General features: G+C 47.1%; 1 protein-coding gene across 4 annotated transcripts in view; it reads left to right on the plus strand.

Moving 5' to 3' along the window:
- LOC308080091 (plexin-B2-like) overlaps nucleotides 1-6,000 on the plus strand; it is a 259,483-nt gene that overhangs the window by 130,667 nt on the left and 122,816 nt on the right. The gene's annotated exons all lie outside the window — the stretch shown is intronic.

Below are 6,000 nucleotides of genomic sequence, written 5' to 3' on the forward strand. Positions count from 1 at the left end.
ACAAAGTGTGGTCCGGGGTCCTCCAGGGTGTTCCAAGGGGACCCCAGCAAAATTAGGGGAACAGTTGAAACACTTTAAAAAAGCCCTTTGCAATTTTTCTTGTGGCTAATTTTGAAAAATGTTGACAAATCTTATCTTATGGGGGTCGCTGGCAAAAACAAATATTTTCAGATGGCCAAATAGATACAAATTAGGGTCCTTCACATGAAAATGTTTACTGTTTGAGACATTAACAGCCTAAAGCTATTTAACCACTTGCAAACTAGCGTCCCATTACCGAGGCAACCATTCACCGGAAGTACCCAATGGTTATTTTCTGTGATAATTCGCCCCAGAGATGGGACGTTGTGACGTCACACTGTGTTGTTGTAATAACGTGGACCTACAGTAAGAAGATGGCTCCCCGTCCGTTGACTTCAATGGACGGGGGGGAGGGGGGGGGGGGGGCTCCTTGTTGTGAGGTTGCTCCTTCTTGATAGGGACACTATTGTTCAAGTGGTTCAATGAACACTTCACGCTTTCGGGGTGTAGGAGCTGGTGATTTGCTGCCCGTCCATAACACTCTTAACATCTGGTAAAACTACAGTATGGAGGAAGTCAACATGCTCTGCTATATATAATGTTTTATAAACCTACTCACTACTTCACTAATGGCTGTAACAGCTTCAATCCTCTACTTTCTCTGTTTCTCTCATTCTCTCTCTCTCTCTCTCTCTCTCTCTCTCTCTCTCTCTCTCTCTCTCTCTCTCAGTACTTCTCTCTCTCTCTCTCTTGTTATGGGTCTCTCCGTTCTGCTTCACAGCTACAAGTGAAGGTTTAATGTATTCTGCATATGGTAGAGAACCCACAGGGTCTAAACTGGCTCATTGTTAAAATGACAAATGTGTGCACGCACGCACACACGCACGCACGCACGCACGCACGCACGCACGCACGCACGCACGCACGCACGCACGCACGCACGCACGCACGCACGCACGCACGCACGCACGCACGCACGCACGCACGCACGCACGCACGCACGCACGCACGCACGCACACACATTTTCCCCCCGTTCTTTCTGTCTCTTGGCATACGCACCTATACCCGTGTGTGTGTGTGTGTGTGAGTCATGGTCTAGAAAATTGAGGTTCCGGAACACGGTTGATCACATCTGGTTCCCATCCACAGAGAGCGAGACAGGAGGTAGAGAATGGGAGAGAGAGAGAGGTCTGAGGGAAAGACAGAGAGATTATCTGTTGAGCTCTACACAGTACAATCCTGAACCTTAATTAAATTAACGCTTATTCTGAGAGCACACACGCATGTGTGTGTGTGTGTGTGTGTGTGCATCTGGCTGGAAGCTTTTTGCAAGATAAGCATGCAACTTTTGATTTAGTAGTGTGTGTTTTGTGTGAAATGTCTCATCACTGTGTGCGTGCGTGCATGCATGCATTTGTGTGTCTCCTTTCATGGTCGTGTTTGTTTGTGTGTGTACTGTATGTCTACCTGTGTGTTTGTGTGCACGTGACACAGGTGTGTGTGTGTGTGTGTGTTACAGTGCACACAGCTCATTCCCCTGTGTGACGTCCTGTTTAATTAAATGTGACTGCTCTGTTCAAACTCCTGAGAGCTCCCACAGGGGTGTGTGTGTGTGTGTGTGTGTGTGTAGATTAAAACAAGCGCACCTCCCAGGGGACGAGCACCCAATCATCAATCAACTCACTGCCTCGCTAATCAATAAAACCCTCCATTAGTCCTGCCTTTCATACCAAGTGTGATGTGTGCGCGTTTGTACTACTATACTTGTGAGGGACAAATGTCCCACCAGTATTGTGTGCGTACACGCGCGCATGCTCCGCACCACAGTTACAACTTCATCCGAGGAAACACTGGTTTGTAAGGTACATATTATGCATGTATGCTTGCTTTTAAAGGGATAGTTCACCCCCAAAATGAACCGGAGACACTCTGCTGGTCATCAACTTATTGGCTTAGGAATGCAAAAACAAAACAATATCCATGAATTCAAGACTCCATGGAGTGTGTAATTGATAGAAAATAAGAATTGGGTGAACTATCCCTTTTTATATGCATGAACCCTAGTATCCCTATTGGTTGGTTAACGTGATTAACTTGTGTGTGTGTGTGTGTGTGTGTGTGTGTGTGTGTGTGTGTGTGTGTGTGTGCTCATGACAAATGGCTCTTGGGTTTCCAGCAGAGGGTAAATGCTGCTCTTCTATTTATCTGTGTGTGTGTTGTTTTTTTTCTTCACGTAAAGCTATTCATATATTCTTCAGAAGCATCTGGAAGGATTTAATGACAGAATACAATTATTCTGTCAAGATTATCTACCCCACCAGCAACGTGTGAGTGTGTGTGTGTGCGTGCGTGTGCGCTTGCTTTGAGGGGAGAGTGATTGCACTTTTGTGTTTTCTATTCAACCATTCAAACATTTCTTCAGGAAGCATTCAGAACAATAAATACGACGTTCTAAAGATTGTATACCCTATGAGCAAGACTCTGTGTGTGTGTGTGTGTGTGTGTGTGTGTGTGTGTTTGTGTATGTCAACACCTCCTGTCAACCAGTACAGAGAGACTAAATGCAACCACTGCTGTTATGTTAGTTATATTGTATTAAAATACATAGTCTACATACTGTACCTACAGATTGGTTAAAATGTTTTATTCATTAAAAATAGTTATGCTTTGCGATGCGAGAGTGCGGTTTAGCAAACACGCAACTCGGGACTGAATCGCTGCCCTCCACACCCTAGCATCACGGTCTTGAGCTCTGCAGTGTTGTTAGCTCTGCTGTCGCACCGCAGTGTGTCTACAGTACCTACAGTAGGTGGTGCAGTGTGTCTACCTACAGTAGGTGGTGCAGTGTGTCTACAGTACCTACAGTAGGTGGTGCAGTGTGTCTACCTACAGTAGGTGGTGCAGTGTGTCTACAGTACCTACAGTAGGTGGTGCAGTGTGTCTACCTACAGTAGGTGGTGCAGTGTGTCTACCTACAGTAGGTGGTGCAGTGTGTCTACCTACAGTAGGTGGTGCAGTGTGTCTACCTACAGTAGGTGGTGCAGTGTGTCTACCTACAGTAGGTGGTGCAGTGTGTCTACAGTACCTACAGTAGGTGGTGCAGTGTGTCTACCTACAGTAGGTGGTGCAGTGTGTCTACAGTACCTACAGTAGGTGGTGCAGTGTGTCTATCTACAGTAGGTGGTGCAGTGTGTCTACCTACAGTAGGTGGTGCAGTGTGTCTACAGTACCTACAGTAGGTGGTGCAGTGTGTCTACAGTACCTACAGTAGGTGGTGCAGTGTGTCTACAGTACCTACAGTAGGTGGTGCAGTGTGTCTACAGTACCTACAGTAGGTGGTGCAGTGTGTCTACCTACAGTAGGTGGTGCAGTGTGTCTACAGTACCTACAGTAGGTGGTGCAGTGTGTCTACCTACAGTAGGTGGTGCAGTGTGTCTACCTACAGTAGGTGGTGCAGTGTGTCTACAGTACCTACAGTAGGTGGTGCAGTAGTGTGTCTACCTACAGTAGGTGGTGCAGTGTGTCTACCTACAGTAGGTGGTGCAGTGTGTCTACCTACAGTAGGTGGTGCAGTGTGTCTACCTACAGTAGGTGGTGCAGTGTGTCTACCTACAGTAGGTGGTGCAGTGTGTCTACCTACAGTAGGTGGTGCAGTGTGTCTACCTACAGTAGGTGGTGCAGTAGTGTGTCTACCTACAGTAGGTGGTGCAGTAGTGTGTCTACCTACAGTAGGTGGTGCAGTGTGTCTACCTACAGTAGGTGGTGCAGTAGTGTGTCTACCTACAGTAGGTGGTGCAGTGTGTCTACCTACAGTAGGTGGTGCAGTAGTGTGTCTACCTACAGTAGGTGGTGCAGTGTGTCTACAGTACCTACAGTAGGTGGTGCAGTGTGTCTACCTACAGTAGGTGGTGCAGTGTGTCTACAGTACCTACAGTAGGTGGTGCAGTGTGTCTATCTACAGTAGGTGGTGCAGTGTGTCTACCTACAGTAGGTGGTGCAGTGTGTCTACAGTACCTACAGTAGGTGGTGCAGTGTGTCTACCTACAGTAGGTGGTGCAGTGTGTCTACAGTACCTACAGTAGGTGGTGCAGTGTGTCTACCTACAGTAGGTGGTGCAGTGTGTCTACCTACAGTAGGTGGTGCAGTGTGTCTACAGTACCTACAGTAGGTGGTGCAGTGTGTCTACAGTACCTACAGTAGGTGGTGCAGTGTGTCTACCTACAGTAGGTGGTGCAGTGTGTCTACAGTACCTACAGTAGGTGGTGCAGTAGTGTGTCTACCTACAGTAGGTGGTGCAGTGTGTCTACCTACAGTAGGTGGTGCAGTGTGTCTACCTACAGTAGGTGGTGCAGTGTGTCTACCTACAGTAGGTGGTGCAGTGTGTCTACCTACAGTAGGTGGTGCAGTGTGTCTACCTACAGTAGGCGGTGCAGTGTGTCTACCTACAGTAGGTGGTGCAGTGTGTCTACCTACAGTAGGTGGTGCAGTGTGTCTACCTACAGTAGGTGGTGCAGTGTGTCTACCTACAGTAGGTGGTGCAGTGTGTCTACAGTACCTACAGTAGGTGGTGCAGTGTGTCTACAGTACCTACAGTAGGTGGTGCAGTGTGTCTATCTACAGTAGGTGGTGCAGTGTGTCTACCTACAGTAGGTGGTGCAGTGTGTCTACAGTACCTACAGTAGGTGGTGCAGTGTGTCTACAGTACCTACAGTAGGTGGTGCAGTGTGTCTACCTACAGTAGGTGGTGCAGTGTGTCTACAGTACCTACAGTAGGTGGTGCAGTGTGTCTACCTACAGTAGGTGGTGCAGTGTGTCTACAGTACCTACAGTAGGTGGTGCAGTGTGTCTACCTACAGTAGGTGGTGCAGTGTGTCTACCTACAGTAGGTGGTGCAGTGTGTCTACAGTACCTACAGTAGGTGGTGCAGTAGTGTGTCTACCTACAGTAGGTGGTGCAGTGTGTCTACCTACAGTAGGTGGTGCAGTGTGTCTACCTACAGTAGGTGGTGCAGTGTGTCTACCTACAGTAGGTGGTGCAGTGTGTCTACCTACAGTAGGTGGTGCAGTAGTGTGTCTACCTACAGTAGGTGGTGCAGTAGTGTGTCTACCTACAGTAGGTGGTGCAGTGTGTCTACCTACAGTAGGTGGTGCAGTAGTGTGTCTACCTACAGTAGGTGGTGCAGTGTGTCTACAGTACCTACAGTAGGTGGTGCAGTGTGTCTACCTACAGTAGGTGGTGCAGTGTGTCTACAGTACCTACAGTAGGTGGTGCAGTGTGTCTACCTACAGTAGGTGGTGCAGTGTGTCTACCTACAGTAGGTGGTGCAGTGTGTCTACCTACAGTAGGTGGTGCAGTGTGTCTACCTACAGTAGGTGGTGCAGTGTGTCTACCTACAGTAGGCGGTGCAGTGTGTCTACCTACAGTAGGTGGTGCAGTGTGTCTACCTACAGTAGGCGGTGCAGTGTGTCTACCTACAGTAGGCGGTGCAGTGTGTCTACCTACAGTAGGCGGTGCGCTTATTTCCCATCCTAGCTGTACCTTGTGTTGGCTCCCACAGTGTTATTTTGCCTGCCAGTGGTGGAAAAAGTACTACAATTCTTTACTTAAGTAAAAGTATCAATACTGCAATATAAAAATACTCTGTTACAAGTAAAAGTCCAGAATTAAAAATTTACTTGAGTAAAAGAACAAAAGTATTGGCATCAAAATGTACTTAAAGTACCAAAAGTAAAAGTACTAAATATTTGAAAATAGCCGATCTACAAGCTCACAACGCGTCGCGATGCGACGCGTTGTGAGCTTGTAGATCTGCTATTTTCAAATAGCCTATGTATAAAATAGGGCTAAAGTGGTTAATGTAGGTTTCATTATATCATAGTTTATATCTGAAAAGTAACTAGTAACTAAAGTTTTCAAGTAAATGTAGTGGAGTAAAAGTACAATATTCGCCTCTGAGATGTAGTGGAGTAGAAGTAAAA

This window comes from Gymnoscopelus braueri (genome assembly GCF_963280865.1).
Source record: "Gymnoscopelus braueri genome assembly, chromosome: 23".
Classification (NCBI taxonomy): Eukaryota; Metazoa; Chordata; class Actinopteri; order Myctophiformes; family Myctophidae; genus Gymnoscopelus; species Gymnoscopelus braueri.